The sequence below is a fragment of the Dasypus novemcinctus genome, chromosome 30, assembly GCF_030445035.2.
Source record: "Dasypus novemcinctus isolate mDasNov1 chromosome 30, mDasNov1.1.hap2, whole genome shotgun sequence".
In the NCBI taxonomy this organism is placed as follows: Eukaryota; Metazoa; Chordata; class Mammalia; order Cingulata; family Dasypodidae; genus Dasypus; species Dasypus novemcinctus.
In genome coordinates this window covers 11,237,895-11,263,081 of record NC_080702.1, presented here as the reverse complement: position 1 = coordinate 11,263,081, position 25,187 = coordinate 11,237,895, and the positions used below count along the sequence as shown (strand labels likewise).

At 39.2% G+C, this 25,187-nt stretch overlaps 1 protein-coding gene across 17 annotated transcripts in view; it reads right to left on the bottom strand.

Moving 5' to 3' along the window:
- Positions 1-25,187, bottom strand: part of LOC131276914 (uncharacterized) — a 337,436-nt gene that overhangs the window by 190,673 nt on the left and 121,576 nt on the right. For 9 of the 17 annotated variants that reach the window (XR_011647776.1, XR_011647778.1, XR_011647775.1 and 6 more), the window contains exon 3: positions 18,054-18,454. The exons of 1 other annotated variant lie outside the window; for it this stretch is intronic. The gene's annotated coding sequence lies outside the window, so the exon portion shown is untranslated. The remainder of the gene's footprint in view (positions 1-18,053; positions 18,455-25,187) is intronic. 7 more of the 17 variants (XM_058290504.2, XM_058290508.2, XM_058290506.2 and 4 more) reach the window with 1 other exon arrangement.

Genomic DNA, 25,187 nt, shown 5'->3' with positions numbered 1-25,187 from the left:
TGAGCTCCATAGTTCTCACTAAGAGGACTGACTTTATATGGAACCCAAAGTGGGGCAATTCCAAGCTAAGGGCACTGTCTAAAATAATGGATATTTTGGTTGGGAGCAATCAACAAGAGACCTTTAGTATGATTAAAGCAATAATGGAAAAGAAAGACTGGCTAGAAGTTTAACAGTAATAAACAACAAAGGAAATAACATATATAGAACACTCCTGGGGTCATGCAAGCCCCAAATTCTGGTCTGTAAAGTTACCACTGTGATGGGACCTGACTTTGATTGGATAATACTGTGGAGCATTTTGTGACCCACAGTGTTGTTAAAAACAATAGGGGAGCAGGTACACATCAGTGGTTTGAGCACCTGCTTCCCATGTACGAGGGCCTGGGTTCCTGGGCCTGGTCCTTGGTACTTTGTTAAAAAAAAAAACAAAAAAACAAAAACAGAACTATAAGCTAGAAATTAGGGGAGTCTACCTGCAGTGTCTGATATCAAGGGAAGAATACAAGCTATCTGATACTGATACAAGAAGACAAGCTAGCAGCTTAACAGAGAAATCTGGGAAAGACACAATCAAAGAGAGACTGGCTCAAACCACCGTCAGTGGTGGAGTAGGGAGACTCAGGGTGACTGATAACATGTACAAGGCCTCTGAGAAGCAACAGTAGAGGCTACACACTTCAGGGAAACTGAGTGGCAAGGTCACTTAGAAAATAAACCTGCAAACTAGCAAATGTTTGTCTTCATTCATTAGCCCAGACAGGTCACTGAAAAAATAAACAAGCAAATTAGTAAACAACAATGAGAGCCTTGGGTGGAAAAGCAGGGATAATATAAGAGTTTCCAAAATAAATTATATAAAATGCCTGGATTTCAACAAAAAAATTATGAGCATGCAAATAAACAAGAAGGTACAACTCATACAGAAGGGGAAAAAAACAGGCAACAGAAACTGCTATTGAAAGGGCCTAGACTTGGGACTTTGCAGACAAAAAGTTAAAAGAAGCTATTCTAAATATGTTCCAAGAACTAGAAGAAGCCATGCTTAAAGAATGAAAGGAATTTATAATACTGATGTCTCATATAACAAAATATCAATAAAGAAATAGAAAGTATAAAAAGAACAAATGGAAATTCTGGAGAGCAGAAGTCCAATAACAGTAATAATGTAATTTGTCAGAATGCCTTGAAGGTAGACAGGCACTGGGAAAAGAATCAGTGAATGTGAAAACAGATTGATAAGAGATTATGCAATCTGAAAAACAGAAAGAAAAATGAACAGTCTTAGAGAAATATGAAACACCATAAAAGCACACCAACACACACACTATGGGAGTATCAAAAGGAGAAGAGAGAAAGAAGTATAAATAATATTCAAAGAAATAATGAATACCAACTCCCCAAATTTGATGAAAAACATCAATATAACCATGCAAGATCAAGGAATACCAAGTTAGACAAATTGAAAAATATCTACACCCAGACACGATCATAGTCAAAATGCTGAAGGACAAAGACAAGTAGAAAATCCTGAAAGTGGGAAGAGCAAAAACAGTTATCATGGACAGAAATAGGATGACATATTTGAAGTGTTGAAAGGAAAAATCTATCAACAAAGAATCTTATTCCAAATACGACTGCTAGAAAACCTACAGTTTTTCAGACTGAAAGTACCAGATTTTAATTTGAGTCCACCTGAAAAAATAAAGAGCAAAGTAAAGGTAACTATTTTGCGAATTATGAAATGTAATAAAATTACTTATTAAATGATTTAAAGGATAATTACATAAATGTAATTGTAACGTTATTGTATTTGGGGGCCTATGAAACATAGAAATGAAATATACTTCATAATAGTAGCACAAAGGATGTGGGTGGAAGCAAAGCTGTACTGTAGGCTGGAGTAAGGAAATGGTACGAGATGATAACTCAAATCCACATGAAGAAATGAATAAAATCAGAAGTACTAAATAATATTAATATTACAAACTCTGTAAATATATATTAGTCTCACTTTCCTCTCAGAACAGATCATACACCTAAATATAAGAGTACAACTATGAAAACCTTAGAACACACAGAGAGAACTACCACCAGGATCTTGTATCAAAATTTAAAACTTTTGTTCATCAAACAAATCATCCAGAAAGTTAAAAGAAAACCAGAAGAATGGGAAAAAAAATATGTGGAAACTATATATGTTACAATGGTTTAACATTCAGAATATATGAAGAGTTCCACAACGCAACAAAAACACACAAATCCAATTTTAAAATGGACAAAGGACCTAAATAGACATTTCTCCAAAGAAGATAAACAAATGGCCAATGAGCACATGAAAAGTCACTCAATGCCTTTAGCCATTAGGGAACTGCAAACCAAAAATCAAAACCATGAAATACTACCTCACATCCACTGCAATGACTACTATTAAAACAATAACAACAACAATAAACCAACCAAAAAGTAATAAGCTCTGTTGAAGATGTGAGGAATAGGAAGACTGGTATATTTTTGGTAGGAATGTAAAATGTTACAGAATAGTTAGACAATTCCTCAATACTTAAACATAGAACTACCATATGACCTGGCAATCCCACTTCCAGGTATGTACTCAAAGGAATTGAAAGTACAGACACAAACAGGTATTTGTACACCAGTGTTCATAGTAGCATTATTTACAGTAGGATTAGTAAATGGTGGATTTTAGAAGGTAAGATTTCAATATTTTCAAATTTTCTATAATTATCTTTCCAACTAAGTATTAGTAAGTGCATTTAAATGTATTGTCTAACATGGAATCCACTCCACTAACAAGGATACTTATCATCAACTTGAAATCCCTGTAGAACATATGGTAACTGCTGTCAGTATATATGGATCATGGAGGCAGAACTGTTTTAGAATTTGTCAAGAACATACTGCCACTTAGGTGAGATACAAAATGAACACGAAGTTTAATGGGACGCTGTCACTGAATCATAGCATGTATTTTAGTACCACTGTAAGAATGACTATGGCCAGTTACTTTTGGTGGCCATTAGCTACAAATCTACACCTTTGATTCTTTTTTTTTTTAAGATTTATTTATTTCTCTCCTTCCCCACCCTTCCCGCCCCAGTTGTCTGTTCTCTGTGTCTATTTGCTGCGTGTTCTTTGTCCACTTCTGTTGTCAGCGGAACAGGAATCTGTGTTTCTTTTTGTTGCGACAGCTCTCTGTGTGTGCAGCACCATTCCTGGGCAGGCTGAACTTTCTTTCACGCTGGGCAGCTCTCCTTATGGGGTGCACTCCTTGTGCGTGGGGCTCCCCTACGCGGGGGACCTCCCTGCGCGCATCAGCACTGCGCATGGGTCAGCTGCACACAGGTCAAGGAGGCCCGGGATTTGAACCGCGGACCTCCCATGTGGTAGATGGACGCCCTAACCACTGGGCCAAGTTCGCTTCCCGTCCTTTGATTCTTATTTTATTCCTGCTCTTTGCCATCCTTCTTTCATCGTGGAAGACTGTACTGAGGCAGCTCATACTGTACTTGTTAAACCTCCAACTCTAAATACACGCCCATCTTGTCCTAACCAGAATACTCCCAGTATTTCATGAGTAACACACTACTGTCTTTGAGTTATTCTGTTTCCTTCTAGCTTGCCAGGAGCAGCTCATTGTGGTGTTTCCAAATGACGCAAAATGTGAAGAGGCCAGAACTAATGCAAGGTGACATTCCTTTTCATTGTCTGAGGTGACCCAGTAATATGTTTTGTTTTTTTGGTTTCTTCCTTTTTCAATTAATTTCATGTAAGGACATCATCTAATCATTTACATTATAGATGATATATACAATTTTCTCAGGGCAGAGATCACTGACTGGGAGTCTCTTCCAACTGATAAATGAATTAAGGGGCACCCATGAATGGCAGCAGCAAGTTATAAACTATAAGGCAGGGGCCTGTCACACAGCTGTATTTCTTTTTCTCCTTGGATTAAGGATTAAGAATTTTATAACCACCAACCAAAATGGAATTGAGAGATAGATGTCGAGGAAAGGCTTGTGAATTCCAGATGGATCTGTAATGTTTGATTATGGGGTCGTGACTCGACCAGTTTCCCATGTAGCTTCCTCATTGTGGCAAGCAAGCAAAAGTCCTGTTCAAACAGGGTACAGCATGATATGATCCTCATAGAGTTTTCTCCAATTGCAGGTGACACAAGGAACAAATGAAAATGGAACATTAACTAGAATCACTGATGTAGAAAAATCTGGATGATAGGAAAACCAGGGCATTCTTGTTAAGTCTGTCTAGAATGGAACCATGGTTCCAGATCTTGGTGAGAATAAGGACTGGGGGTGTGGTTAAAGAAAGTGATTTTCCAGGGAAGGACTATGGGAATGTACTACATTCCTGAAAGCAGTAGCTGTGTTCCCTTTACATGTCATTGATTTGTGTGTGCAGGTATTAGGAAGTGTGTATGCATTACTCCATGTGATGTGATTTGGAGAAGGGAGTTTCTGTGTCAGTTTTCTAAGAGATGTGTTAAACATAATACTGGGTAACTGCCATCGCAAATTTTCTAAAAACTAATCCCATGACCACTGCAAACTTTGCATATATTAACCCATAAAATCCTCACCATAATCATTCCTGGGATTATATTTACTCTCCCCAACTTTCACATGGAGATTCTCAGGTGCACAGATTAGTGACCCAAGATTTCAAGTACCTAAGGAGCAGAGCCAAAATGTGAACGCAACCATGTGCCCGTGTTGATATGCTGAACTTCTCACCTTCACTCACCTCAAAGCCGTGAGTCACCAGTGACCAGGCAAGGGATGCCCATCATCCATGTGTGCACCTGGAAGTGCACAGCTTATAGGGTTTCTAAACACTGCTATTCTTTATTGGTAGCCTCAAGGGTCCCATAATTTAAGTTAGCATTTGGGGGCATTTTACCAGGTATTCAGGCATAGTTATTACTATGAAAAGCACCAGATATTTAGACATGGGTATCAGTGTGAAAGGCACATAGAAATCCCCATGTTTCTGGCAAGCTCACGGAGTCCGCAAGTTGTGAACCAGCAGTATGACAAGCTGGTCAACCTCTGCCAAGACTCAGTCACTGCTCAGCACGTCGTCCAAGCAGAAAAGAATCAGGGAGATATTTGGATCTATTTGATAACTTCATCACCTCAAGACCTACAAATGATGAAATCTGTGAGCTACACTGTTGGAAACTGAGGCACAGTGGCCTCTCAAGGAGAGAGGTGCTGTCTCCATGCTAGTGCTGTCTCGATGGCTATGCTTGCAACCTAAGGAATGTGGTAAATAAGAGTTCCCAGCAAATGGGATGAAGCTGTTAAAGGCTGAAAGAAAAGATGAGCACATACCTTTTGTAGTGAATAGAACACTTAGACTTTGTACCTTAAGATTTTTTTTAATTCCTTAGACTACGGGTAATGCTGATAGTTAATACATGTTGCTGCTTAATGACACGTAGGCTATGTGTTTATGCTTATTGGCACGTAGGCTACGTATGCCTGCTTCTTGGCACGTACCCTGGAGTATATCAAGAGCCCCTTGTAAACAATAAAGCTGTCTGAGGAGTCATTACTCGCAGACCCCCTGATCCCAGCTCTCCCGTTCTTTCTCTTTGTTTCCTATTCCCTTTTCTCTTTCTTTCATTCCCCATAACCTTCGGGTCCAAATCTCCAACACTACACATCCGAGGGACAGTAACCAACAAGAACTCAAAGTTCCTAGTAGTCAATAGCCTAGTATTCATCCCTTCTTCCAACTCTCTTCTTGAGCTTACAGCCTCCTTTCTAATGAACCATGGGATGGCTGATGTGAGCATGGAGAGTCACATAACCCAGTGAATACTCTTATCTAAGTAATGAAAAAGAACATGAAAGGAAAAATATTACAAAGTCAACATTCACTATTTTTAATATGGTAAGGTAAGAGTATAATCAAAACCTCTATAATTACCTTTATGAAAAAGGCTCTTTTCCCTAAAATTAAAACCAGTCAACCAATAACACACTACTTATCATTTAAAGAGAAAAAATACTACACAGCAGCACTCTGAATCTGGGGAGTTTGAAACGATCTTTGGGAAGTTCAGTAGGACACTCAATATTCTCCTAGCTTCAAAAGAGGGAGAAGGAGTGATGGGATTGTGACAGTAAACCACGGCTTGTAGATGACAGTAAATCACGGCTTGTACCATTTGTAGATGGAATATTTCACTTTTCATTAGGATGCTTTTAGCTACATAGCCAAAGTATCTTATTTCTCTTTTGTTTCCTGTTTTTCTCATTTACCATCCTTCTTCTAAAAAGGATGATGGCTCACCAACTCATCATTCCAGGCTTCCTATCCCTCTGCCTCCAGATTTCCTTGCCTCTTCCCAAGTTGTATACAGCTCCCCAAATGACCCAGGAGCAACACCCCAAAGAACTGACAGTTACTCTTTGACCTTCTAGCTCTTCCTTAGGCCCTGCTGTAGGAATCTCCTAGTGACAGCACAAATGATGACGCCCCATCTAATTCCAAGGGAAGATCACCTTACTCTGAGATGGAACAGTCACTTTCTTTGTACACCAGAAAAGAGAGACTGAAAATCCATTTGTATTCCTGGAAGTATCCAAACTGTAAAAACCCCAATCCCTGTTCTCTATTATAAGCAGCCTCTGTGATCTCAAGACACACAGAGGTTACAGGTTCCTTTTATCATAGACTGAGGCCTTGACATAATATGTAATGTGCAAAAGCCTACATTCTTGTAATCAGGAGAGTGCTGTGATGGTCCACCTAAATGTGGAAGTGAGAAGTTGACAAGGGATTGTTTCACCTCCTCTATCTCACTTACGAACTATCTTGCTGAAGGCCTCTGACTCCACAGAGCCCTGGGACGGTCTGGGATCCCAGGAGAAAGAGCATCATGATCTAGGGTGGCCAGTCTGGTCGCAACTGAAGAAGGAAGGGATGGGTGTGCCACCGTCTCTAGTAACTTTCTTGCAGATGTTTGTGTTCCTAAATATTGACTTGTAGATCAGTGGTAAGACTCTACCAGGAGTGATGAGCACGACAGTCCAGATAGACACCTGAAGCACCCAAACAGAGGATCACAAGAACCAGTTATATTGCATCTGCTACTTTGCAGGCTGAACAAAGGAGTACAAAACAGAAAGTAAATACATAAGGAGCTCTGCTTTGTTCTTTTCATATTTTAATTCTATAACAGAGGTTAGAGGACCATGGCATTTCAGCGTTTGTGTTTGCAATCTTCTTTTCTGGATTTTGCTATTTAAGAATATCTTTTCCCACAAGACCTGCTCTTTCATGCACTGACGACTGCCAATCCTCAAAGCCTCTGGATTTCTAGGTTCACTACACGTGCTCCCCTGACCTGGTGAGGTGCAGTAGAAAGCATATACTTGAACAAACATCTAGTTTCCATCTCTCACCCAAATACAAATCCTGGGATTAGGAATAAAACCTGAATTTGCTTCCATTTGACAGAAGTTTGTGTGTAGTTTGCCCTTCAAGACCATCCAAGGCCTGGCTTGGTTTCTGGGAGATTTGTGTGCAGGGGCTGCTCAATGCCTCACACACTGCCTCATAGAGGCCCACTAACCACTTCTCGAAAGAAACAGACCCAGGACAGAGCCTCGGGGCTGTAGGGCCAGGGTGACACTGCTCCTCTCTGAACCCAAGCTCCAGAAAGCTAGCTCTGCCCTGTCCCCACACTGCAGTCATGCTCCTCCATGTTATCTTTCCTCATTCCTGTGTAGAAGCCCCTCCCATCCAATTTCCCCAAATCTTGATGAACCCTGGAAGTTTCCACTGACTTAAGTGATCACACCACGGATACAACACTGTCTGACTTGCAGTCCAAGGGAATGTGGACAAATTACTTGATTTCTTTTTGCAAACTTTTTTATTGTCTTTCTTCTAAAAATACATAGATCACACAAAATGTTACATTAAGAAATATAAGAGGTTCCCATATACCCCACTCCCCGTTCCCCCCCGCACTCCTTCCTCATCACAACCTCTTTAATCAGTGTGGCATATTCATTGCATTGGTGAATACATTTTGGAGCACTGCTACACTGCATGGGTTATAGATTACATTGTAGTTGACTCTCCCCCAGTCCATTCAGTGGGTTATGGTAGGATACACAATGTTGTGCATCTGTCCTTGCAATATCATGCAGGACAACTCCAAGTCCTGAAAATGACACCTCTTCTTCCCTCTCCTTGACCTCGACAAACTGAGTGGCCACTGTCTCCAATTCAATGACACAAATTCTTCCATTGCTAGAGTCACAATAGTTCTATTGTAGAATATCAGGAAGTCCACTCTAATCCATATTTTATTTCTCCATCCTGTGGACCCTGGGATGGTGATGTCCACTCCACCTCTAAATTGAGAGGGGGTTAGATCCCACATGGCCGATGGATGGGATTCTCCTGCTTGCAGTTGAAAACTCTTTTGGTTCCCTGGTGCCAGATATATAATGTCATTGTCCCAAGTCCCAAAAATGCCCCTATGTTACACCTGTTTCCCCCTCTCCCTAATGCCAGAACATCCATGGTTCAATGACGCCTCAATAACGGTATTTCTTCCATTGCTAGAATCACAATAAATCTATCAAAGAATACTAGTAACTTTATTTTAGTCCATTGCTCATTTCCCAATCCTGAGGACTCTGGGATGATGATTCCAACTTCACCATTAATTGAGGTGGGGTTTTTGATTCCATATATCCAATGAATGGGACTCTCCTGCTTACAGCAATTCTCGGTTCCTTGACATGTTATTTGTCCATCATCTATCTCCTTCCTTTTAGTTGTCCTGTGTGGTGATCCCCTTCCTAAGGCCCCTGAGAAAACAAAATGGCGCCTGGGGCAACCAAAGGGCTGGGAAAGAACAAAAGAGCAAGAAAGTAACAAAAGAGCGCCTGGGGCAATGACTCAGCATATACTGGAAACCAGCAGTTTCCAGGAAAAGGCAACTGAATCCGAGTGAGCACAGACCCAATAAGGGCGCGGCAACCAGCACTAGAGCTCTGACATGAGTCTCACCTCACTCAATATCATCCAATCCATCTTTTACACGATCCTTCAAAAAACGAGTATAAGATAGCCTCCCCCTTTACAATAAATGGACTAGCTTTATCCCATCAAGCTGTCTCCAGAGTCTCTTTTCGTTCTGCCTGTGTGTGTGCCTATATGGCTAAGCGTGCCTGTGTGGCTGAAACTGCTGCCTTACCCCTGCTAAGAGCCCCTTCCTTTGGTGGCTCGAGGCGGAAGCCCTAACCCGGCAGAGAAACCCCAGGAAAGTCGCGACAACATCCGTTTTGCCTGTGGGTGTGCCTGTGTGCCTGGGTGAGCTCACTGAAATGGAGAATAGGAGCTGCAATTCCACTGAAATTCAGAGCTCAGCTGTAAAATGGATAACCCGAAGATTTAAGTCTCTTGGATGTACACCAACCAATACTAGTACTAATTATACGTTCAAATAGCAGGATAGAAGACTCACTGCTGAGTCTAACTCTGTCACACTGTGGAGGAAAAATACCAGATTAGGGCCCACTGGCAAGGGGCAAAATTCCTGAGCTATCTGTCCTGATTATAGTGTCTGGATATCTCAATATCCCAGAGGAGCTTCACTATTTCAGACAGTATCTAATTTGTCTGTCAGTGACAACCAAAGCATAAGCACTCCCTCTGGGATGGCCTCCCAACTCACTTTGCAGTCTCTTAGCCATACAAACCATTTGTCTTTAGCTTTTCCCATTTTTCATCAAGGTCTTTTTTCTTTTCTTTTCCAGATGACTGCTTTTGGAACTTGGCAGCAATCCCTTGGTTCCAGGGAGGCTCATCCCTGGGTGTCATGTCCCTCGCTGGGGAGTAGTTATTGCTTTAATATGCTGAATTTGGCTTAGAGGGAGGCCACACAAGCAACAAGGAGGCTCCCAGTCCCTTACTCTTAGGCACCCTATTTTACTAGGCTAAGTTTCCATTTCAAGAGCAAAGGCTCATAAGGATAGTCATCCATACCAAAGGTCCTTCAATGGACTGGATATCCTCCTTCACAAGTCATTGTCACTGTACTTGGGGTATTCTTGTTGTTCCATTACAGAATGTGGCAGAGATCACCCAGATGGGAATTTGATATTCTTTTGTTTATGGTGTGAATCTCCACCCACTGTAACATTTGAAATTTGAACACGTTAATATGCTTCATATATATACCCGGGAGAACTTCCTCCCATGAATCTCCACTCACTGACCCTCACGCCAATGAGTATCCCGGCCACAGTTGTAACCCTTCTATGATCTAAAACCTCTTCAAAAAGGAAGTCAATAAAATTGCCAAATTCACTTAATAAGAAAATGAAACAATAATGACCATTTTATATGTAAGGAGTATAATACCGAAATAATAAAAAGTAAAAATAAAAATTTTAAAAAATTGGGACATTAAAAAATAATGAAAATACATTTAAAGGAAAAAAACTTGTTATGGCATTTTGCCTTTCATCACTGTAAGACTGTTATCCTGTATGCACAGTGGCATTTTTTTCCATTTATTCTCCTAGTGTATTACTATTTTTTCAATTTTTTTTTCAAAGAAATTTTAGGTCACATCACAGTCACGTACAGAATGTAGGTAATTCCCATATACCCAACATCTTCCTCCTTTTTCCCTTTCCCCCATCAATAACAGTTTATCTGTGGATGGTACACTTGTCACAACTGATGCACAAATACTGAAACATAGCTACTAACCTCCCTCAATGGTTCACAATATGGTTTACATTTTGGGCCATACAGTTTTATAAAATCTGATAAAATTTAACATGGCCTAAAGTCATCACTGAAAGATGATGCAGAATTTTAAGCTTTTAAATCTGGTTTATTATATCCTTTCATATCTAATTTCATTTACATTATTTTTGAAAAAGTACTTTTCAGTATGTAAAACATATGAAGATCAAGATCTACCATTTATTTCCAATGGTGTTACTCATTACTTTTCCCTCTATTATTAATTATGAATGGGAAAAGGTTTGAATATTTTTCCTACTGGTCATTACCTATGAACTTTTTCTTGAAATTGTAGACCTCCGTGTGAGATTCAGAACAGCTTTCCAAACCTCACAAACCTTTCTCTCTTTCTCCTGTTATTTGTCTGCAATGCTAGAACTATGGCAGTTGATTTTTAAAATTTTTATTTTTAAAGAAATTTTAGATTACATAAATGTTACATAAAAAATAGAGGCGATCCCCATATACGCCACCCCATCACACACTTCCAAATATCACTGATATTTTTCATTAGTGTGGTACATTTGTTACAATGGATGAACACATATTGAAGCACTGCTACTAATATTTAGTTTACACTCTGCCCGAAGTATTTTTATAGACTGTGACAAAGTGTGTATAATGGCCTGTATCTGTCATTGCAATGTCATGCAGGACAATTCCAATGTCCCAAAAACGCCCCTTGGAAACGCCAGTGGCCAATACCTTTATATCAGTGATAAAGTTCTTCTACTGCTGGAACAAAAGTAAGATTATGATACAAAGAGAATAGTAATAAGTCTACTTTAGTCCATTGTTCATTCCCCAATATTGGGTATTTGGGGATGCTGATGCCCAATCCATTTCTAAAGGAGTGGGGACTTAGATCCAATTGGGCAGATGGATGCTAAAAACTATGGCAGCTTACCTCCGTACTTCCTGCTTCCGAATTTCATCCACTCTTAAGTATATTTGAGTATTTTATTCTTATGATTACTAAATTTTGTTTACTTATTGCATTTTAGTGCTGCACTTTCATTGATTTTATCATTCATATCAGGCATTTGATTTCAGTTACTTTCTTTTTATTTAGTTTTTAAGAATTTGGTTTTCATGGTAGCATTTATTTTTAGATACGTTTTTTATTTTTTTCCATTCCTTTAGATTCCCAGTCACATAGGTTCAGAGTCATTTTAATTGGACCTACAATTTACCAACAATTGGCTTTCCTATTATCAGGCATATAAAGGACCCACCAAAGTAACTCATGTATATATCATGGTCCGAAGACTTATCAGTAACTTTTGCCCATACTATAATTCAATACTTAATTTTAGAAATAGCCTCTAGCAAGAAAGAATAGATATAATAATGTTTACTGATATTTTAAATTTTTTCATGTATGCATAAAATCCTGCCAGCCACATTACACCATGGTTGTCTGACTGAGCATCTTGAAAATATCTACAATTAGTAAGAACTATTTAAACTGAAACCACGAAATGTTGGTCCCCTTACGAATGGGGTAACGTTTTGGGATTTCAGAAATGCATACCCAGGCTTCTTATTCCCTGGGGACATTCTCCTGCTCACACTGAGTGAACTGTCACTTGTGGAAGTCAAGAGAACCCTGTTCACAGCTGCATCTATAACACCTGCTTGTGATCTCTCTTTTCCTTAGTTAGACCAGGAAAAATATTTTATTGAGAAATGGAGGAAAGAACAGAACTTTCTGAGAAATGGAAAGGATGGAAACAAGCACTAAAATTTTGTATAGGCTTCTATAGAGAGAGAAAGTGAGTTCTGACAGTACGGGCACCTTTAAAGCTATTAATTATTCCTCCCCTTACTAAGGCTAATGGGAGGGGCCCAAGCTGCTATTGGTTATCCCACCAATTTTGGGGGCCAAAATTGAGTACTGTTTAGAATATGCAGGGCCTCCCCTCAGCTCACAAAAGAGCTCTAAATGGAACCTCAAGGTCAAAGAATCAGCGGGGTCTCATGGCTACATATTTATAATCTGTTGGCCATGTTGTGGCTCATCTTCTCCTCACTACCCTGTACTAAACTGCCTCAACTCCCCCCTTAAGAGAGTTCACTCCGTTATTCTTAAAGGGGTACTGAGGGGCAAAGGTCATTCTTCTGCAGTTACTTCCTGCTACTGACATGGCATGAACCTCTCTGGCTTTTCTACGGTGTTTGACGGATGATGGGTCCTCACCCTGGTTAAAAGTGGATGAAATCCCCACATGACACAGCGAGATGATGCAACAAAGTGAGATACAGAGGAGAGACAGTGGGAGATGCAGCAGACTAGGGAGATGAGGGTGCTCATGGGACTGGATGCCTCTCTCCCACACCTGGGTTCCCGAGATCAATTCCTGGTGCCTCTTTAAAGAAAAAAGGAAACATGGGAAGCACATATCAGTGCAAAACAACAAAGTGGGGGGGAATAAATAAATAAAACAAGTCTTTTTTAAAAAATTACAATTAGCAACCAAGGAAGTTCACTTTATTCATTGAAGAGAGTGCAGATTTACTTTTCCTTTTTAAAATTAATTCCATTAAAAATGAATTTTGAACTTTCGTCACATTAAAGATTTAGTAAATATAATATTAACTTATTTAATTGTAGTCTAAAAATTTAGGGAGATTACACCTAAGCTAAATAAAATTGAAACCATTATAGGTTATTCCAGAAATATTCTTTTTCCTTCCTTTACAGGAGGTTTAAAACTGTGAGTATACTCATACTTAATGCTAGCTTCTGGAATATATCATACTTGTTTAAATTTGTTTTAACTATAATTTAGAAAATATCTTTCCATGATTTTCAAGAAGTTTTCCTTTACTTACTGAAATTTGTTAACAGGATTATTAACCACCCGTATTTTAAAGCTGTTAAAATGTTTAAATTGGGGACCTACAGGATACACTGATTCTTAATTCCCCAGCCTAGATTATAGTTTTAATCTGCCACACCAGGCCCTCCCTCAAAGTTCTGGCCAAAAGAAGGCCCTGGGAGTTGGGAAGGTTAAAGGGCTCAGGAAAATCTTTCCCTTTCCTAATTCCCATATGCACAACACCCTCCCCTTCACACATTTTCCCACTTTAAGAACATCCCTCATTAAGGTTGTACATTTGTGACAACTGATGAACACATACAGGCACATTGCCACTATATGGATCATAGTTTATATTATAGTTTAAATTCTCTCCCATACAATTTAAGTTATGACAAGATACATACAGCCTGTATATGACATTGCAACATCATTGAGCACAATTCCAATGTCCTGAAAATGTCCCCATATTACACCTATTTTTCCCTCTCCCTCCCCTCAAAACCTCCGGTGGCCATGGTCTCCACATCCATGATAAAAGTTCTTCCATTACTAAAATCACAATAAGTGTATAGAAGAATAACAGTAAGTCTACTGTGATCTATCATTTATTCCCCAACCGTGAGGATTCTGGGTTGGTGATGCCCACTCTGTGTCTAATCGACAGGGGGCTTAGATCCCAAGGGGCATATGGATAGGACTATCTTCTTGTAGTTGTAGACTCTCTGTTCCTTGGAATGGTTGTTATCCATTATCATCTCCTTGTCACTTGTCCTTGGTGAGTCCAGTGAACTGGAGAGTACGTGCTGCAACTCTATTGAGTTTCAGAGCCCAAATGGCACATGGAAAGCTCAACAGTATAAGTCTCTTTGACATAACCTTATCAACTCTATTACTAACTATAGGTTCAAAGAAAACTGGCAGAAGAGCCATGTGTAAGCAAACCACAACTGAGTCCAAGATTATCACCTTCTCAGCGAGCCAAATTCCTGAGTCGTCCACCCTGTCTATACTGTCTGGATTTCTCCAGAGCCCTCAGGAGCCCAGCTATTTGAGGCAATATTTACTGTGAAAGTCAATAAGATCCAGCTGAGACGTGTATAAGTGTAACCTCTAGAATGATTATCAGGCTCATTTTCAAGTCTCTTAACCATATAAACTCATTTGTCTTTACGCTTTACCCCTTTTGGTCAATGTCTTTTTCAAGCTGAATTGCTAGTTGGTACTTCGTAGCAATCCCTCAGTGCAAGGGAGCCTCATTGCTGGGAGTCATGTCCCATGCCAGGGAGAAGTTAGTGCATTTATATGCTGAGTTTGGCTCAGAGAGAGGCCACACTGGAGCTACAAGGAGGTTCTCAGAATAAATCTCTTAGGCAGCCTATAATACTAAGCTAAGCTTCAATTTCAAAAGTAAAGGTTCATAAGTAGAGTCATCAACATCAAGGGTGCATCAATGTCCACCCTCCATCACTAGTCACTGCCTCTGTACTTGGGGATTCCTGCTGTTCTATTTGGGAATGTTGCAGAACTGGGTTTTGTTATTCTTTTGGTTACTGTGGGAAAGTCTACCCACTGTGACAATGCCACATGAACATTTGACCACATGCCTATGCCTTACTGGGATGCACCTGGTGAACGTCTTTCCATGAATTCCCCATCATGGACACCTCACACCAATGATCCTCACCTGAAACAGTTGCAATCCTTCTGGGATCCAAAATTTCTCTTAAAACGAAGTCAATAAAAGAATCAAACACGATTTTTAAGAAAATGAAATGATGGTAGTTTTAAAAATACAAATACAATAACGTTTTTAAAATTGAAATAATTGAAAAATTTTCCATTATATCTTTTGTCATATAAGATCTGTTGTCTTCCATGTTCAGTGACATGTTCTTCCACTTATTCCCCCAGAGTCTTATTTTTTTCACTGTAATTTCAGAGAAACTTCAGGCTATAGAAAAGTCATGTAGAGAATACAGGGTATTCCCATATACCCAATATCCTCCCCCTTTTCCTGTTTCCCCTACTAATAACATTTTACATGTGGATGGTACATTTGTTACAATTGATGCACACATACTGAAGCATTGCGACTAACCATGGTCAATGATTTACATTATGGTTTACAATTAGGACTATACACTTATAAATTCGGATGAAATTTAATATGGCCTGTATCCAGCACTGCAAGATCATGTAGAACAATTCCATCACCCCAAAAATGTCCCATGTTCCATCTATTTTATTCTTCCCTCTTTCTCCCCTCAGGACCAAGGGCAACCACCAAGCTCTACTCCTTGAAGGAAAAGATTTATAGTTACTTAAAACAACACTGAGGGCTTCACATACTATGCTGTCCTCTCCTACTAGGCACTGCCTATGCTCTCAAGAGACTCCAGCCCCTCTATTTGAGGACATAGCAGGATTGCCCAGAATGGGAGTACCACACCTTACCACTCATTATGTGGGTCAGCACCCACTGACACAACATACTATAAAAAGATGAACATTCACACACTTCCTAGAAGCCTGCCCCTGGTGCACCCTGTCCTGCCTGCTCCCCACATCCAACAAGCTAAACTAGTAACCGTCTCATGCCATATTTGTCAAAATAACATTCCCAATGTTATACTTACAATCACATATCCAAAAATCCCAAGTGTTCACCAGCTCCCTCCCCAACCTTCCCCCCACTTCCATGGACAGTCCAACCCTCCCCTCGCTAACCCCTCACAAACCAGCACCACCCAACCCAGTAGCATCACTGCCCACTGTCATACCCATCCACTGCACGACTACACCCTTCCGCCTTACCATACATATTGCCCACAATTGCTCACGACCCTCTACACCATTTCTGAGAAACATTTTAATTTAAGAAATGACTAAAATTAAGTAGTTGTGTATTGGCAAAGCAGCCATGTTTAAAGGACAGGGCACTGACCCTGGAGTTTCCACTTCCAGGTATGAATCCAGCTTTGAGTCTTATTAAGTCAAATGTGAGCCAAGACATTGTATCTTCAATTAACCTTTCTGAGCATTTACACATGTTACATATATTAACTCACTCACAGACACACGTCATGGATGATTCACTATTCTACTCCTTGGGTGAAAAAACTGAGGTACGGGATTGCATATGCAACAATGACAAAAAACAGAAATGAACTTTACCAAAAGTCAAAAGCTTTGTGGACCAAAAGACATTATCAAGAAAGTGAAAAGAACCTACAGAAAAGGTTGCAAATCGTATTTTAAGAAAGGGTTAAAATAGCCAGTATATAAAAAGAACACCAACAACTCAACAACAGAAAGAAAAACATGCCAATTATAAACTGGCAAAGGACTTGACTAGATAATTCTCCAGAGGATATACCAATTACCAATAAGCACATGAAAAGATATTCAAAGTCATTACTCATTAGAGAAATTCCTATAGAACATAAGGTATATGCATGGTCAGCATATGTGGATCCACAGAGGGTGAAATGATCTGGAAGATATCAAGATGATACTGGCTATTTTGGAAATTTAGGTGAGATACAGAACAAACAGGAGGAACCGTGGGACCCTGTCACTGAATTTTAGTACCATTTGTACGCTGATTATTACAAGTTACTTTAGGTTGACATTAACTACAAAGCCAAGCACTGATTCACAATTTCTTTGCTCCTACTGTCCTTGCTGTTCTTCTGACAGTAAGAAGATGGCCCAGCAGCAGCTCATGCTATACTTGTTAATCCAAAACTCCAGTCTACCCTCTTATCCAAGGTGAGAATACTCTCTGAGTCATTCATGGTTAAACACCAATGTGCTCAGAGATACTCTCTGTCCACCTAGCTCTGAAATAATAAATGATGGTGTAGCTTCCTAATGACCAGGGAGATGAGGTGGGGTCGCTATTCTGTGCCTAAGATACAAATGTTACCTTTTTTTTCTCTTTCCATTGCCTTCAAGTAAGTATATCTAATTATGTGCATTATATTTGACATACACAATTTCCTAGGAGAGGAGAGTGTCAAGTGGGGTCACCTTCAAACTGACCCCTTTTATAAAGGGGCATCCCAAAAAAGCAGCAGCAGATTATAAACTACACAGTAGGGGTCTTTACCTCAGCAACATTTTTCCTCCACTGATTCTAAAAATTTTGTAATCGCAAAGCAAAATGGACTTGAGAGATCTATGTCAAAATAAATGCCCTTCCACAAACGTCCTTACACTTGCTTACGGGGCCTTTGACTTGACCACCCTTTCCCATCTGTTCTTCTAAAGCACCAAGAGAACAAAGTACCTGAGCAAAGACCACACAGCATGATCCAATTCTCGAGAGTTTTCATTTAGGCTATTGGGCATGACTCTAAGGAAGCAAAACAGTACATATTCCGATTCACTCACTTTTGGTTGTTGCATCATCATCTTGCTGCATAACTAGCTTGCGTGAGAACTGGCTCACTGCATGGGCACTCGGCTCGCCACATGGGCATTTGCTTGTTCTGCAGGCACTAGCTCGCCATGTGGGCACTCGCCACGCAGGCACTCGGCTTACCAAAACAGGCACTCGCATGGGCACATGGCTTACCGCGCAAGCTCTCAGCTCGTGACACGGGCACTGGCTCACCATGCAGGCACATTTTCTCTTCTTTTTGACTGAGAGGTCACAGGAATAAAATCCAGATCCTCCCATATGGTAGGCAGAGGCCCTGAGCCACATACGCTTCCCAGGATTCACTCGCTTTTGAGGGAAAATCTGCATAAGAAAATCAGAGCATCCTGGAGAGTCATTCTGGTTCCATCTCCTGGAAGACATGAGGATTGGAGTATGGTTAAAGAAAGTGATTTACCAGAGAAAGAACTACAGTTCTTGTAAGCATCAGTGTTCCCCTAAGGTGGCATGGATTTTGTGTGCAGGGTCTGGGTAGTGTCCGTGTAAGTCTGTGTGGTGTGCTGGTGAGTGTGCGGGGCAGGGGAGGGGTGTGACTGTGTGTCCTGGAGAGGGGCAGTGGGATGTATTTCCTTGAGCACACTTCTACCCTCCACTCTTCACCCAAATCCAAAATTCCAGGGTTAAGAATAAAACTGAATTGACTCCCATTTGAGAGACACTGCTGTCCAGCTGCACCTCAATACTTTCCAAGGCCTGGCAAGGTTTCTGGAGGGCTTGTATGAAGGGGCTACTGACTGCCTTGTTTCACACACTGGCTCTCACAACACTGCTGACCTGGTCTCCTGGAATGAACCAAGTCCACCACAGCATCTCTGGACCACAGGGCTGAGGGCTCCCTGCTCTCTCAGAACCCACAGCTCCAGTGAGACAGTTCGCCCTGTCTCCCAAACTCTACGCATGCCCCTCCCTGTGAGCTTTCCTCAGGCCACTGGGTGTTTTCCTGCCCTGGGTAACTGGGACATGCATAAATGTTTCCTTCCCTCCCTCCCCCAGCTGTCAACACTTTTCCAGAGCAAGTGTGAGTCCAGAAATCATCCTGTACTAGGTTCAAGAGAAGAGATCTGGGAAGTAAAAAGAGGTGAAGAGAAAGAAGAGGAAATGTGGAGCAGGTCAAAAAACGGGAAGGGAAACAAGTGCATATGGAATCCACTGCTTTTCTAGCTTTCTTTTTGGCATTTCTGGAAATGCAGCAAAACTGAGGGAACACTAGGTAGCTGCAATTAATATTTTACGTGAACATGCAAGTGGAGATAAGAACTAGCTGGTAAAAATAGGCACAGGAATTGAAGGATGTCCTGAGAACTTCTACCCGGGGACAGCAACCCTTTCCATACAAGCCCTTAGGTTGCTGAGCCATCCATCCAATGGCTTTTTTGGAGATGAGGACTGAAACGATGCATTGTTTCCCAAAACCTTTATGAGATTGTAATTTTCTTTCTATTATGCCACCGGCTTTTTCTAAATGCACAAATTTTTTTTTTTCTTTGAAGCCCATAAATTTTAATGGAATACATATTGCCATAATTCTCATTCACTGCTCAGTACACACTTTTAATAAGCAGCTTCAAAGCATTCCTTCTATTTCCAAAAAAAAAAAAAAAAAGACAGATTTTTTACTTGTTTCAGGACTCTGCTTTGGTTTTGTCTTTTCATGGACTTCACATATTGGCTCTTCTTTACTTAGCATTCACTTTTGACACTTTTTCTCAAATCTTTTACAATTTCTGTTAATTACTCTTGAATATGTTTTTCTCTTTTCAACTTCTATTTCTTATAAAGCATTATCATTCACTGTATTTCTTCTAGCTTACATTACATTTTAAAGTAATTTTTTCCTTTTTTTAATGTTCTTTCCTCATTTATGACCCTTCATTTTTTGAGTATTTTTCTGATGTCTTTTCATATCTTACTTCATTTTCTTAATGCCTTATACCTTGTTTTTGAAAAAGTACCTCATAAAGTACACAAAAATGAAGATATTTCATTTCTTTGTACTGTTGTTTCTCTGCACTTATTCCTTTTTTGCCCTATATTCCCTTTTGTATGTCAAGTGACACGAGGTATTTTTATTATTGGTCATTTCACGTGCTTTTTTCTTTGAAACTGTAGGTAGTATGATTCAGAATAGCTTTCCCAACCGCACAGAGCTGTCCATCCTGTTGTTTCTATAAAATGCTCATAAATATGGCAGCTAACTTATGGGTATTTCCTGGCTCCATATTTCTCCCAGTCTTAAATATGGGTCTTTGTTCTCACTACCTCTATTGCACCTGTCCTATTCTATTTCATTCTGTATCTAATTACTGATTTTCACCCCTATAGTAAGTTCTTGTTCTGAAAGGGAACAAATGCTGTCATCATGCCAAAATCTAGTCGTTACCTTTAAATGGGCATATATTTTCAGAATCAATTAGCTTCAAAGGTATTTTCAGTTAAATGTCTCAAAATGTAATTTATTTCTGAAATACATACATATAAGTATTTTATCTAAGAATTATTAACCTTTAGTTTCTTATTATTACTGTTGAAACTGAAAGTTCAAGTCAATTCAAGGATTATCATCAATTTCTGATGTTAAATATAAACTCCAACATAACCCCACAAAGAAAATATCTAAAAAATATACAGAAAAAAAAAAAAGGGATCAAATTGTTTCACTATGAAAGATCAACTACACACAAAAGGCGGCAGCAATGGAGGAAATGAGGGGTAAAAGGTATAAGATGTAAAAGAAATGAATTTACAATGCCTAAATAAATCCTGCTTTTCAAAGCAATTGCTTCAAACTAAATAGATTATAAGGTGTACTTCCAAGAGACCTAAGTTTTTTGGGCTGTCCATGTCCAACCTGGGCTTTGAATCACAACAGAGTTGCAAACACCTACTCACAGCTCATTGGACTCACCCAGTACAACTAAAAAGGAGATGAAGATGGACAACAAACATTTCAAGGAACATAGAGAGTCTACAACTGTAAACAAGACAGCTCCATTCATCTGCTTCATGGGAGTGAAGCCCCCTCTCAATTAGAGGTGGAATGGGCATCACCATCCCAGAATCCTCAGGAATGGGAATAGAACTATGGACTAACGTAGACTTCCAGGTATCCTACTATAGACTATTTGTGATTCTAGCAATAGAAAAATTTATATCCTTGATTTGGAAGCAGTGGCCAATGGAGTTTCTGAGGTCAGGGAGAGGGAAAAACAGGTTCAATATAGGGTTATACTTGGGACTTGGAAATTGCCCTGAATGACATCACAATCACAGATATAGGCCATTTATATCTTCATATAATCTTTAAAATTGTTTGGGAGAAAGTGTAAATTACAACGTCAACTATAATCCATGCTTAGAGGCAATGCTCTAAAATGTATTCATCAATTGTAACAAATATACCATACTAATGAAGAATGTTGTTAATGGGGAGAAACATGAGAGGTATAGGGAGTGGGGTATATGGGAAAACCCTGTATTTTTAAAAATATATTTACTGAAATATATTACACACCCACAAACATACATAAACGAAGTGTATAGTAATAGTTGTGAACTTACAAACAAATGTATATAACATCATACAGGACTCTCATAAGTCACCCTACCACCAACACCTTACATTTTTGTTAAACCTTTTAAACTAATGATTAAAGAGCACTGTCAAAATATTACTACCAAAGTATTTCCCAATACTTTTTGTATGTATAAATTTTTTGTATGTATATTTTTTATTGAAGTATATCACTCATACACATATACACAATAAGTGTATAGTAAAGATTGCAAACTTAAAAAATAAACACACATAACATCACACAGGGGTCTCATACATCACCCCTCCACAAACTCTATCCATTGGTGTCAAACATTTATTACAAACTACTCAAGAGCATCGTCAAAATATTATTACCAACTATACTCCTTCTCTTACATTTGATGTATTTTTCCTCCAACCCATACTATTTTTTATATAACATTTATGTAATCTAAGTATCTTCAAAAAATAATAAAAACAATAAACTCACCAATTAAAAGACACATATTGGCAGAATGTATTTTAAAAAAATACTTCAAACACTCTGTTATTTTGAAGAGACTCACTTTAGATCCAAAGAAACGAATACTCTGAAAGTTTTGAGATGAATAAAAGTATTATGTACAAAGAGTAACAAGAAGGGAGGCTATACTACTATCAGAAAAAAAACAGCCTCAAAGTCCGAACTCAGAACAAAAGGAAATGGAGAGCACTATATACTAAGAAAAGGGTCAATCCAACAAGAAGGTGCAACAATCACCAACATATATGCACAGGAGCCGCAAAATACATGAAACAACGTTGGCAAAACTGAAAGAATAAATAGTTATACAATAATACTAGGAGACTTCAAAATACCACTTTCAAGAATGAATCAACCATCAAGACAGAATATTAGAAAGGAAACTGAGGAAGTCAACAATATTATAAATAAACTGCACTTAACAAACATATATAGAATGCCTCCCAACAACAGAAGAATACACATTCTTCTAAACTATCCTTGTATCATTCTCCAGGCTAGACCGTATGTTAAGATATAAGACAATAAAAATTAAAAGACTGAAATTACACAAAGCTTCTCTTCTACCACAATTGATTTATATAAAAATCAGTAACGGGGAAGTGGCTGTGGCTCAATCAGTTGGGCTCCCATCCACCAAATGGGAGGTCCTGGGTTCACGTGCCGGGGCCTCCTTGTGAAGGCAGGCTCATCGGCAAGCGCTGCATAATGCTGCAGACCCGCAAGAGCAGAGGAGAGCAGACTCAGCAGGGTGAGGCAACAAAAAGGGAGACAAGCAAAAACTACAGAAGAGCCCACAGTGAATGGACACAGAGAGCAGACAATAAGCAAGCCACAAGGGGGGTGTGTATGGAAATAAATTTTAAAAATAAATACAGGCACAGAAGAATGCACAGTGAAAGGACACACAGAGTAGACAGCAAGCAAAAATGCTGCAAAGGGGGGGAGAGAAATATTTAAAGAAAAAAATCAATAACAGAAGGAAAACTGGAATTATACAAGTAAGTGAAAAATATATGACCCATTTTTAAATATCCAACAGGATAATTTTCTGAAACCCACCTACAAGAGAAATCAGAAAATTCTTATTAAAAAAAAACAAAAAAAAAAAAACCATGCAAAAACCTATGGGAAGGAGCAAGGCACTGCCCCTTATACCTACAAGGGAAACTTATAGCTATAAATTTCTACATTAAGAATGAATGGTATCAAACCAATAACCTAACTTCCTATCTTGAAGAAAGAAGAATAAGTCAAACTTAACATTACTAGGAGGAAGGAAATAATAAAGAGTAGAGATAAGTGAGATAAAGTACAGAAAAACAATTGAGAGGATCAATGAAACCAAAATTTAGTTCTTTCAAAAGATTAATAAAATTGACAAAGCTTTATCCAAAAGAAGAGAAATGAAAGAAGATGCAAATAACTACTTAAGGAGTGAAAGTGGGAATATTATCACTGATCTAGTGGAAATTAAAAGGGTTATAAGAGAATATTATGAACATTCATATGCCAACAAACTAGATAACCTAGAGGACATGAACAAATCCCTAGAAACATAAAAATAACCTGCACTGATTCAAGAAGAAATAAAAGATCTTTAGAGACCTATGAAAGCAAAAAGACTGAATAATCAAAAACCTCCCAACAAGGAAAGGTCCAAGACCAGATGGCTTTAGAGAGAATTGTACCAAGCACTCAAACAAGAATTAACACAAATCCTTCACAAAGCCTTCCAAAAGAAACGAAGAGGTCGGGATTCTTCCTAATTCATTCCATGAGGCTAGTATTACTGTGATACCCAAACCAGATAGAGACATCAAAAGAAAGTAACAGAACAACTTCTCTAATGAAGCAAAATCTCAACAAAACACTGGAAAATCAAATCCAACAACATAAATTAGAAGGATTATACCACATGACCAAGGGTGACTTATCCCAAGAAGAAAAAATCCATATGATCACTTTAATACCACAGAGAAAGCTTCTGATGATATCTACCATGATTTCATAATAATATCACTCAGAAAAAGAGGAATAAAAGGTAACAACCAAAACATGATAAACACAAAAAACTCACAGCAAACATCGTAGTCAATGTAAGAAAGAATGAAAACTTGCAATGAAAGACTGCAACCTGTGATCAGGAACAAGGCAAGGTTGCCCACTTTTATCACTTCTATTCAAAATTATACTCAAAGTTCCTGGCAGGGTAATTAGACAAAAAAAGAAAAAGGCATTGAAATCAGAAATGAAAAAGTAAAACTAACACTTCTCTCTGATGGTATGGCCGTCCATAATGAAAATCCCAAAGGAGTCACAAGAAAACTACTACAGAAAATAAATTTAGTGAAGGTGCAGGGTACAAGAAAAACTCTTAAAAAATCAGTTTTGTTTTTTCATACCAGGAAAGAACAATCTGAAATGGGCATTAAAAACCAATTCCATTAGTTGCAACATCTGCTGTCCAGTTCACTGGCCTCACCTTGGACAGCAAACAGGGAGGTGAGGATGGACAACCACCACTCAGAGGAACTGAGAGTCTATAACTGCAAGCTTCATAGTTCCATCCATCACCCATATGGGACTGAAGCCACCTCTCAATTAGAGATGAAATACGTATCCTCACCCCAGAACCCTCAGGACTGGGAAATAAAATATGGAACAGAGAGGACTTACTGGTATTCTGCTATAGACTTATTGGTATTCTAGCAGTGGAATAAATTATATCATTGATGTGGAGGTAGTGGCTACTGGAGGTGCTGAAGGCAGGGAGAACGAAAAAGAGGTACAATATAGGGGCATTTCTGGGACATGGAGTTGTCCTGAATGACACTGCTATGACAAATACAAGCCATTATATACCTTCGACCACCTACAGAATTGAATGTAAACTACAATCTAAACTATAATCCATGCTTAGTGCCAAAGCTCCAAATGTGCTCATCAATTGCAATGAATGTGCCACATTAATGAAAGAAGGTGTTATTGTGCGGAAGGGTATGAGGTGTGGGGAACGGGGCATTT